This window comes from Anser anser, assembly GCF_964211835.1.
Source record: "Anser anser genome assembly, chromosome: 2".
Taxonomy (NCBI): domain Eukaryota; kingdom Metazoa; phylum Chordata; class Aves; order Anseriformes; family Anatidae; genus Anser; species Anser anser.
Genome location: NC_139721.1, coordinates 31918421 through 31931005, shown reverse-complemented (window position 1 = coordinate 31931005; position 12585 = coordinate 31918421).

Here is a 12585-nt window from a genome sequence, read left to right as displayed (position 1 = left end):
AATAGCCTTTAGATCAGGTACTATATTTAATTGTGTTAAAGTGAAAATAAAAGTGAATTGTCACCGTAGATAAATAAAGCTTCTCCAGAACAAAACCAGTTCAGGTTTGTATTTATGTATCAGTCAGCTAAAAGCTACATTATAAGTGTTTATTTCTCATATTAATTCAATAATTCTGTACAATTACTGTCTTGTAGTTTTAGGGGAAAAGTAAGAAAAACACGAAAGAAAATGATATATTAGTAAAGATTGACAGTTAGGTTCTGCAGTTTTATTAGTGGAAGAACTCAGAAAGAACATGATCTGGAAATTTTGACAATAGCACTGATACCCTGAGGTAGAGGGTCCTATTGTGAATCATAATCCTGTAAAATATCTGCTGTGCACAGCTCTTAGTTTCTGATGTAATTTAAACAATACCTATATAATGTGGTTCCAGATGAACAGCTCTGGGATTGGTACTCAGCCATTTTGGAAGCTCTGCATGTCTTGTGTTCCGTTAAAGTTGCTACAAAGTCATAGAAGCTAGAAATGGGAAAGATTTTGTTAAATCAACTAGTACAGTCCCCCCTCATTCAGAGCTGTTCCCTATAGTGTATTATAGCTTTGTCCAGTTTAGTTTTAAATGACTCAAGCAATGGGTCTCCTATATTCTCCCTTGAGAGGGTGCTTTACAGGATATTGAATCTTACTACTAGAAAATCGTTGTGCTCTTCAGTCTACACGTACATTCTTACTTAATGTGAGAGTTCTGCAAGTACAGATAAATACTGTTTGGAGAGGGGAAGCTGATATTTGTCAAGAGGAGTCAATTTATTTTACAGAATCTCCTCTATGAAAGCCCGGAAAGACCATATAATAATATCGGCAATAAAGAAAAACATTGTCACAACTTACCAAAACTTCTTTCTACCTCCTCTTTGTTTGATACCATGTAAATAATATGATCACAATGACCATAGGCTACAGGTTCATTGTGTACAACTGCTAATGTGAAATATTTGCTGTATCAAAAACAATGGCAAAAAATTCAGGTCTGAATAGATTGGGGATTTTATCTATAGCATACAGTCATAGCTCTAAAAAGCAGATCTCATAAGTTTTGTAACCATGAGTAGAGGCACTGTTTTCATTGTCATGATTTTATATCTTGTATTCATAATAATTTGATCCATTCTTTTTTGCTACCCAGACCACAGTGGAATAATTTGCAATGTCTGTAAAATATCTATATCATGTTAAACAGCCTGACATTAATTACAGAATTTTGTATTCTGCCTTTTTTTTTTTTTTTAAACACACAGTCAAGCAGATTCAAAACACAGGCTTTGTATGACTATACATGTAATGATGAACATAAAGGTTGCTGCTGGCATATATATATTTAAATTAGTATAGCAAGATTAAGGCGGGAGTCCATTCGAACTAGAAAATTCACACAGAGAAATATAGTTCTCCTACACAGACACTTTGTAGCAACTAGCTCATGTAACAGATAATGTTTAACTAAAAGATTAACACTGATGTGTTAGCACAGCATATAGCTGGCTTGTAATAAAGAAAAATAAATAAATAAATAAATAATAATAAAAATAAACTTGGAAAGCTAACAGAGTACATGGTGATATAAAAATATATCACTGAAAAAGAGAACAGAGTTTTCCAAGAAAGAAATTTGCATAATCAAGCGTTAGGTTACTTTCCTTAAAGATTTTAGTTTTAATATACCTATTGATGGAGAGAGCTTTGGAGAAAAAAAAAAAAAAAAAAAGATGAATCTCACTACCCTTTTAATATTTAAGCTCTTTAAAAGAACCTTAAAACAAATCAGCCAGCTTAAAATAACTATGATAAAATACTGAGGGACTTCCATAAATCATACAAAGAAAGATATTACTGATAAAGTTCATGTGTTTTCTTTTGTGAAACAACTCTGGTTGTTTCCAATAGCAAGATGCCTTCTTGAGAAACCTATCTTTTCACAATTGGTGGTCAGATGGGAAGTAATTCCTGCCCTTCCCCCCCTCCCCCCTCCTCCCTGTTAATAATTGTAAAGCATGTTTCAGCAGTGTTGCTATGAGTACTGGTAGGAAGAGATACTATGCTTTAGTGTCCCAGATGTTATTGTTTATGGTGTTTCCCTGGAAAATTCAGAAAATGGTGTGATATCAAACAATGGTAATTAGTAAACCACAGTAGTCTTTTTTACTTCTCAGTGGCATGGCACTAAAGCCAGTGTGAAACAATATAATTAAAATAAAGAAAATATTAAAAGAATAATAGGATTGCCCTGAAAATAAAAATGAAACAAACAAACACTCTCACTAAGAAGAAAAAGGAAAAAGGAAAACAACCCACAGTTCCACAATCAGCAAATATATGACCATAGTTGTAATTCTGCACACACCTTATAGTCAGAAAAGGTCTTAGGGTGGTGTTTCAAAAACAGGCAGAGATGAAATGAATGGGATTTTACAAGAAAGCCAGTTCAACACTGTAGGAACCATTAAAGGAAAAATTAGATTGCCTGCTGGCTTGCAGTCTGATGGGGAAAGTCCCTCAATAGTGGATGATTTGTAAGCACACATTCTTATTTCAAACAGTAGGCTGCCTGCTCCCTGCTGTTTGAAGTGAGTTTAATATTCATAGACACATCTACAAGCTATTTACTCTGACCAGAGTGATAGGTCTTGTTGTTTAGTGCTCCTGCACCACATGATGGGACTGCTTTGTGCTGTGAACCCTTCTTTCACAACTCACATATTTTCAGGACTCAAGCATCAGCAGGCCAGGTTGGTATTTTGATTGAACAGCCTCTTCCCAAAGAAAACCAGAGAGATGGAGGGGGTGGGATTGGGGCCTTCTAAGACCCTTTCTTCCAAACCCTACCAGTTGTCCTTGGGTACAAATAGTATTTGCAGAAACTATGGCTTTTTTTGTTTTGAATTTTTTTACAAAGACAAGAAACAGACTCGCTGCCCTGGTCATTTTAGAGATCTGATGTAACTTCATTTATAAGAGCAGAGTCTTAAAATGGATGACCTGGTCCTAAACCATTATGGGTGAAAATATTCTGACCTCTTAAATTCACCACTTGTTTCCACAGAGAAAAGATGTTCTTCATTTCCTCTCCAAAACTGTGCAGCGCACATTGCAGTTGAGCATTAAACAGCTGCACACTCTCTCTGTCTTTCTCTCCCTCCCCCCCAATATATGTTATGCATTCTAGTGAGCCTGTTTATACCAGTTTAGACCACTCCAGAGTGAAAAATGGTTTGTACAATTACAATGAATTGTCTGCATCATCTTTTTTTTTTCATAGTTGTTAGTTTTCATAATTACTATTTTATTTCTTACACATATTCATAAAGAAGTCATCCACATTGCTTTGACTGACCCTTTTTAATACTGCATAAAAATCACTTGATCAAATTGCTTAGGGTTTTTATTGGAGTAACTATTTCAATGAGACAACAATTGTTCTGGAACGGATTGTTTGGAATGGGTGTGGTGATATGCTCCATTATTTATTCAAAAAAGATTTTTTTGACACTGAAGAAATTATTTAAATAGCCCTATAATATGGAAGAGCTAATTCAATTCTGAGGCATTACAGCTCACTGTTTTAAAGTACTGTTTCCAGTTCAAAGTAACAAAGCTCCCTAGCTTGCTTAGTTTGAAGACACACTACAAAGTTGAACAGTAAGTAATTGTGTCTGCTTGAAAATTATTTTAAACCATTGGTGATATAGTGCTAGCTTTCTTTTTAAAATATAAATATATAAATAATCTTTTACAAATCTTTTAGTTTGCTTCTCTGTTCACTGCTTTTTGACTATTATGTGGCATTCTAAACATTTCATTTTCCATTACTCCTTTTAATGATTCTTTAAACTATTTCTCTCTCCTTCTCTCTCTCTCTCCATTCCTTCTTTCCTTCCCTGTTTTGTACAAATACCTGCAAATCCACTTAGCCCCTTAATTTTAACTGATCTGTGCAAACCTACTTCCTTCTGCTGCAAGGGACCACATTCCTGAAGATACACACATTCCTCGTGCTGCTTTAGTTGGACTGACAAGGAAGGGTTGGTCTTTTGCACTTCTCTGAATTTCAGTCACAGGAATTAAAGAAGTGACTGTGTGTGTGAAACTCACCACTCCCTATGACCATTGGTCCCATGAAAGGGAGGGGAGAAAACAAATTATCTGGGATTCATAGACTGGGGATCCCTAGACTGGAATTCATAGACAATTATGACCAGAGAGGTTTACGTTCTACATTACACAGCCCATAAAACTTCTTTCAGTCTTTCATACAATGCAGAAAAGAAATGCTTGCCTATAGCTGAACTGAACACTATTGAGCTCAGTAACACATGCATTCTTTTCTTCCAGTGCACTGAATCTGCATCTCTTACTGCCCCAGGTCTCTTACAAGCCATTCATGGTAGAGTAATGTGATTCTGGTCTGTCACACAAGGTTGAGCAGCAACCTGAATATACAAATACTTACAGCATTCATTACTGATAAGACTTGGAGAAGTATTAGATAATACGTTACTTAATGTGTTTATTGGAGGTGACTTCAGATGGATGATGACTTCAGATGGATGAAGGATTGCATAGCACTCAGCAAATCAACACAATTTTCTCTGTTCACTTTTATGTATGCATGAGAGTTGCAATGAGTCAGCTGCAACATAAACTCTTGACACAGCAACTCCTCAACAGTTTGTCTGTCCTCTAGAAGGTGTAATGTTTGGAGACATTCAAGAGCACTGAAGATAGTTTATGGAATCCAAAACTCCTAGCTGTATAAAAAAAATTAAAAATAATTTCAGACTAAGAACTTTGCCGACACATTTTTTTTCCACTTACGTATAAAAACACTGGATACTTTGCCATTCAGTCTCTCCTCCTCTACCCTTACCAGAAGCTACTGACCCTGAACTGAAGTCCCCAAAGGGTGGGCCTTCTTATGAAATCAGATAAAGTCAGGCCACAAACAAGGGCCTGAGGGTGGTAACAGTCACCAAATAAGCACTATGTTCGTAATTGCCATATTGCAATTGTCATAGCTGGGACAATTAAAGATGATTGATTCTGCATCATAGATTAAGTTATGAATCAGAGTAAATGAAACAAAGTCTTACTGAAGTAAACAAACATTAAAAGCCTTGCAGTAATTAGTGATGTATCACAAAATACCCAGAAACTGAATTAAAGTGATCCAGTGTTTTGGATGTGATGGCATAGCAAGATAGCTTCTGCAGTGACTGTACACAGAGAACAGGGCTTGTTGCATAGCATTCTGGGCAATAAAAGAGCCACTATCACTGTTAAAACTAGGTAGGAAGAAGCATTTATTAAACCAGACAGAGCAGCCCATTAGCATAGATACATTGCTTCTGGCACCCCAGCTAGCTAACACTATGTTTCACACTTCTTCAGATACCTTAACATCACAAAGCAGAGCAGGGTGACTGATGATACTTGTCAATATGGTGTTTTCCAAGCATCAGTAACATCCCTGCTACAGATCTCCCAGCTAAGGAAGAACTGCTGAGTAAGATGAGACCACTGCAAAAGGATGAAGCAGCTCAGGCAGTGAGATCAGGGAAAGATGAGGCACAGCTCGTGGCTTGTCAGACAGGACCTCCATGCCATGCCATATCTGTGCCAGGCATGTCGTGCCACAGTTCTCAGCCAGAAAACAGCAACAACAGCAACAACAACTGTAGCTAAATGCCAGATTGCCCTGAGAAGTTCTGAACTGTTTTCTAGTCTTGACCTCTTTGTCCTTTTCAGGCCTTCAGCAAGACGGTTTACACTGCAAGCTCAGACATTATCTATTTTTCCTGGAATGTCTCCCATTTCACTTATCATTTTTAATGTTATTGTCCCCGTTACTAAGTAACATAAAGTTGCCATACACATCCTTCCCTTCAAATGCTATTCCTGTGTTATACTTGATGTTTTAAAGCACCCAGTCAATTCATTTAGGTACACAGAAGGATCAGAGAAAAAACAGGTTTTATTGGCTGAAATACTGAAGTGCTTTACCTTCAACAAGCTGTAGCTCCATTCACAGTGGAGTGTTTATATGTAAGTCAGTGTTCCATTCTGACTTCAACTCTGAATAAGAACATTATTATTAGAGCAAAGTAGTGTATTTTGGAGATATTAAATGTATCATGAACCAGCCCACTTCATAAGTGGGCTTCAGAAGAAACTTTTCAGAAATGATATGGCCAAAACAAGCGTCAGCTGATAGAGAGAGAAGTAGCTTCTGTACATTTAAATCAGTGAAATATTTTGTCCTTTGGTTCAGAATTACAGACTCCCACATTTGTAATGCTTATTTTAGGTTAGCATAGCTTAGCTTTGAGTCACTGGCTAACTCATTATCATTATGCAGTTATTGTTGAAGTGCTATCTGTTTGCTCTGCACTGTACAAGAACTACTCCCACAAGGAAAGCTTTAATTCCCACAGAGGTATCTTTGGAGACATTTATAAACTTGGAGAAACTCCTGCATACTGTCTTTTTATTTCTTTCCTCAAGTGACACAGAAGTAGCAACGGGAATAACTAATATGCAAAGATGTGCACTGTCAGATCCTCACAACATCACCCCCTTCCTCCATCCTGACTTTGTTAGGGCAGGGTAATTAGTTCTTCTCATGACTGGTAATTAAAGCCAGATCTCATAGACCTAAACACTTTGTGAAAGAAGATTAATGATAGGCTCTCTGCTTTTGTGTCTCACAAGGGTGGGGAAATCGTAACAAGGAGAACGGAGAATGTTGAGGAAAGATGTGTTCTATGCAGCAATGGGAGAAAATGTCAAGCACAAGACTTCTGGGGAGTGAAGAAACAAGCTTAATGGCTTTCCAAGTCATCCTCTCACCCAGTTTCGAGTAAAATTTACTTAGAATACACTTCTCATCCCTTCATGAGTTCACAGGGAAGGCTTGTGATCCTTTGCTTCCCAGTGTGAAGTGCAAATAGAACTGGTATGACTGAGCATAGCTCAGCTTTGACAGATGAGCTGAGAGTGAGCCTATGTCCCAGATATGCTCAGGGCAGGACCACTGATCAATATATTCTGTCTATTTATTGGCATTTTAGAATCTCAAAGGGAGATTGGAAAATCTGTGTTCCCAGACAGTAACTGGTAAAGAGCTTTTATTCTTGATTTACTTATTTTTAATAACTTTATAGTTTTTGCTAAACAACAAACAAAACCACCACAACAACAAAAACCACATTACTTCTGAGATTGCATTTCCCCATCCCCAAAAGCCTTAGTCATGAATGTAGGAAAGTTTTGAATCAAACTATTTGAGAAAAAAAAAAAAGTAAAAAATCTGATTTAGTTATCCAAGTGTACATCAATACCAGCTCTCTTAACTCTAGTGAAGTTATATCTAACGTATAGTTGTATAACTGACCTTGGAATCTAACCCAAAGTATATTTATGTGCATCCCATGTTGAAAAATAGATCATAAATGTTTGAATGCAGGATCACTCTTCCCTTTTAGCCTTTGCTATTATTTTTTATAATCTGTAATACTTTAACACTAAAGGGACCCCAAACTAATTAGGACCACATTTTACTCCAGAAGAAACAGAAAGCTGTTGTTGAAAACAAAGTTCATCCTAACATGGGCAGACAGGTAAAGTATATTTTGGAGGAAGGAAACAAAGGGCAGAGAAAGAAGAAATACAGGGGAAAACAACAACAACAAACCAACAAACAAGAACAACAACAACAAAACACAAAAAAGACTTCTCAAGTAAAGACAGGAATGCACAGAAAAGTATTGGTCAGTTCTACACCTTCATTAGGATCTGTTATAAATAGACGTACAATCGGGCTGAGCAGAAAAGTCAACAAATGTCTCAAAATACGTACAGATACAGGCTATACGTACAGACTGGGTGATGAGACGCTGGAGAGCAGCCCCGCAAAGAGGGATCTGGGGGTTGTGGTTGACAGCAAGTTGAATATGAGCCAGCAGTGTGCCCTCGCAGCCAGTAGGGCCAGCCGTATCCTGGGATGCATCAAGCACAGCATCGCTAGTCGGTTGAGGGAGTTGATTGCCCCGCCCTACTCTGCGCTGGTGCGGCCTCGCCTCGAGTACTGTGTGCAGTTCTGGGCACCACAGTACAAAAAGGACATTAAACTGTTGGAGAGTGTCCAGAGGAGGGCGACAAAGATGGTGAAGGGCCTAGAGGGGAAGACATATGAGGAGCGGCTGAGGTCACTTGGCCTGTTCAGCCTGGAGAAGAGGAGGCTGAGGGGGGACCTCATCGCGGTCTACAACTTCCTCGCGAAGGGGAGTGGAGAGGCAGGTGACCTATTCACTGTAAACACCAGTGATAGGACCCGCGGGAATGGTGTTAAGCTGAGGCGGGGGAAGTTTAGGCTGGACATCAGGAAGAGGTTCTTCACCGAGAGGGTGGTCGCACACTGGAACAGGCTCCCCAGGGACGTAGTCACTGCACCAAGCCTGTCTGAATTTAAAAAGTGATTAGACTGTGCACTTAGTCACATGGTCTCAAATTCTGGGCAGACCTGTGTGGTGCCAAGAGTTGGACTAGATGATCCTTATGGGTCCCTTCCAGCTCGGGATATTCTATGAGTCTATGAAAAGATAAAAGAATGAGGAAAAAACTGCACAACACTAGTAAATTCATGTGTCTGATTAAACAGCAAGCTGAATAGCATGACATTTCTAACTCCTTGAGGACATGCACATTCTTTGAGAAAAAAATATGTTGAGCTTTGTCTTCCATTTAAACAACTAAAATAATAATGAGTCCTGGGATAGTTTCATTTACTACTACTCTGGCCATACCTATTCTATAACAATTACCCCTAAACATTATTTTAACATTGTTTTAAAATAATATGGAAGTCGTCCCATCAGGTTTTCCAGTTACATAGGAACTTCTTCCACCTCCCTCCCCGCCCCCCCCCCAAAGAAAAAATTATATATATATATATATATATATATAAAGAGGAAAATGTCAGAATTGGATCCCAGCCACAAGAATCTGTTCCCCTGCCTCTTCCCTCTAAAATGACTCAGTTTTGTACTAGAATTTCTACCACGTGTCGAAATGTATGTTACCACTAAGAATCTGTAAAACTTCTTATTCAGTAGAGCTTTAAACATTTGGACTACAAGTATTTAACTTAGATTTATTGGCTCATTGCTTTCTAAGGAGACTTGGGTGGATTAGGATCTGCCCAGTAGGGTATGTATGTTAACTTTCCAGAAACACTTTTTTCCCCCCTAATTTCTCTCTCTCTCTTTTTTTTTTTTTAAAAAAAAACACACTGAGGATCACAGAAAGACAAAAATAAAATTAGTAAACCAGAAAGAGCTCACTGTCAAATCCCTCCAACGGTTTATAATGCTTTGCGTACTTCATTTCATCATTAATTTGGCTCATATTTCTCAGAGTGGACAAGAACTTGCATGCCTGAGGTCTTGGATTGACAGAAAATAAAGGATGTTCACAAAGAACATCTACACATACATGCATGTTCACACGCACTTCTATGAGTGCACATGAACATGTACACAGGGAGGAAAAAAAGGTATGCTTGTATCTTCTCTTGGTGATGAAAGAAAAAAAGCCTACACACTCAAAGTTGTAAGGGGTACCAGAATGGGAAGTGGATGTATTCTGATGTATTTAGAATAATTAATATGCAAACCAAACCTTGGCTGAATTTGAAGCAAGATTTGGATGCCAAGAGTATCTGAAAATCACATCCCAGTAAACGTATAACCAGTGTGAAAAAAATTACCCAAAACTGTTTGAGATGCCAGACCCAAGTGCTTCAGGGTTTAGTAAAGTAAAAGCAGTCTGAGATTTTCTCTCACCTGACCATGCTGGCTACCTTCCTACAGTTTTTCATGTTCTTGACTGTTGTGATGGACTGTGCGGTTTCCACAAGGAAATGATTAGTGATATAGGAATTATTGAGAAATACCCAAGGTTCAGAATTACAATCAATAAGTTGATAAGAGTCTAATTAGTGTTTTAAAGGCTGTGGAATAGTAAAAAATTACAGTCACCCCAGAGAATGACAGAAGGAGTCTATGTTTTCTGAAGGACTCTTTATGTATATCAGGAATAGGAAGAGCCATTAGGACAGAACTTATGCTCAAAAAACAATGTTGGGAAAGTTCACAAGCTCATTTGGGCATATGTGTAACATGAGAAAGAACTGAGATCTTAAAGAAAATGTAGCAACTGGCAAGAGACATAAGGTAAGTACAAAGTCTTAATGGCAGAATGTTGAGCCTAGAATGAATCATTTCTGAACTGTATATTTGAGCATATGTGATTGTTCATATACAACTAAATAAGCATTGTAAAGATAATATCTCTTTCCACTAAACACAAAAAGGTTAGTAAATAGTGATTTACAACACATTTGGCACAAGAATTATGATATGGTTGTCCAGATTTTTCTCCACACTCCTTTTGATTTCTTTCTCCTGATTTTCCAGTACTGCTCCAAAATTCACTGCATTTTGCCTCCTGTTGTTACTGGGTTCTGTGGGTTGCTGTTGCAGAAAGAGCAGAGACGGTGCAATCATTAGTGCTGGGGAGGAAGACGTGTTATACTCAGTCCTGGTCAGTCTGACCACAAACCAAGCAGAAATGTACCTTTTTGCTAGCAGTTACAATTTAGATTCTGCCAATGGCCAGAAATAAGAGAAAGCTTAGCAAAATAAATAAATAAATAAATAATAATAAAAAAGAGGAGGAATAAATGGTTATGAAGACCCTGACTGATGCAACTCATCAAGATATTTGCCTAACTAAAGACCAAGTTCAAAATTAACACATTAGTTATGAAATTTTTGCAAGTGTGCAGCTGTGAGCATTGTACTAGATAGAACATACATTCTTCAAGTTAAATAAACATAGTGAACAGATGCAAGTTATATCCTAAAAGTCTAAGCTTCCTTCATGCTTTTTTGAATGTTAGGAAAATAAAGTGGTTTTCAGAGCTTTTAATCACCTTTGTTGCAAGCTTGTCTCTTCAAGGATCTTCTAGTGCAAAGCAAGTCATGGTCTGATTGATCATTTTTAAATGGATTCCACTGGCCACACATGTACTCAAAACATAATTTTTTATATTTCCTGCGACAAAACTAATCCTGGTTGGGTTCACAAGGTGAATATAGGAAACAAGCAAACAAAAACAACAATAACAACAAAACCAACGAAAACCAAAACGAACAAACAAACAAACAAAAAACAGAATGAGAACTTGAAGAATCTTTCATTTCCCATTCTCAGACCTAACATACACAATGATTCCCACCTTCAAGCATATGGGTATTCCTCTCCCCACAAAAATAAATTAACAAACATTTTTGCTTCTCTTAAGAGTTGTGAAACAAACTGAAGTAGAGTAAAAAATGCCAGGCAGTCCCACATAAGTGAATTCTTTTGTAAAAACAAAACAAAAAAATTTATGTGCAATCTGCATGAGCTTCCCGAAAAGAAATTTTTATATATATATATATGTATGCATTTGTTGTTTACTGCTACACTCTGTGTTTAAAATAGCAAAAAACTAGGAAGAAATTTACAGTACTTTAAACACTATGGACAGGCTTTGCTAAGCTGCAGTGCCTAGGCTACTGATAAAACAAATTAGCATCAGAGTAAGAATAGGACAAGATAGTGCTATGACAGAAATAATATAAGGAATAATAAGAACCCAGGTGTACATAATTAAGATTGTAATTCAAGCAAAGGGTTCTGGTGACATCATTTATCAATGTCACTACAAACTCTCAATGGAATTACAGCTTTGTATGCAGAATTCAGATATACGCGATTTGTTAGAATACATGAAGAATGTTTCTATTAAAAGTAGACAGACAATATGTTAACCTCAAGGAGTGGTAGTGACAGGATGAGATACAAAGAGAAGAGGTTTTTCGTATTCTAACAACGGAAGATCAAACGTTTAGAGTATTTTTAAGCTATTTGGGAATTAAATATAGTTAAAATACTGGCCAGGGATTTTTTTTCCAGGTCTTAATACACCAAAAGCAGCAGAAAAATTGTCAGTCTTGTGTTATTCAACATAGCAATAAAAAGAAATGTCTACTGCAAAGGTGAACAAAGGAACATCCAAAAGTACTAATTTGTCCATCTCATACAGCACAAAATCACATTAAAAGAAGATTGAGATAAATATTTCCATTAAAAAGATGGTGTAAAATATTTACAATTAAACACACGGTAAGGCTAGTATTAAATTATTTATTGAAAATTAACTAATTTTTTGGAAGAAAAAAGAGCGAATGCTAATGATTTTAAATACATATGCTGGAAGGAAATGATAATCATTACTCTGTGAATGTCTGATTTTGTTGTTGTTTATTCTTATAAGTAGAATACTTTTATGAAGATAAATATGAAACAGGCCCCACAGTCTGTGTGAATTTTAAGAGCCTGTGTTGAATTTAGGAGACTAATTCATGTAAAACCATATTCTTAAAGATAAATAGACTTCTAAATATAATTTCAATGCCA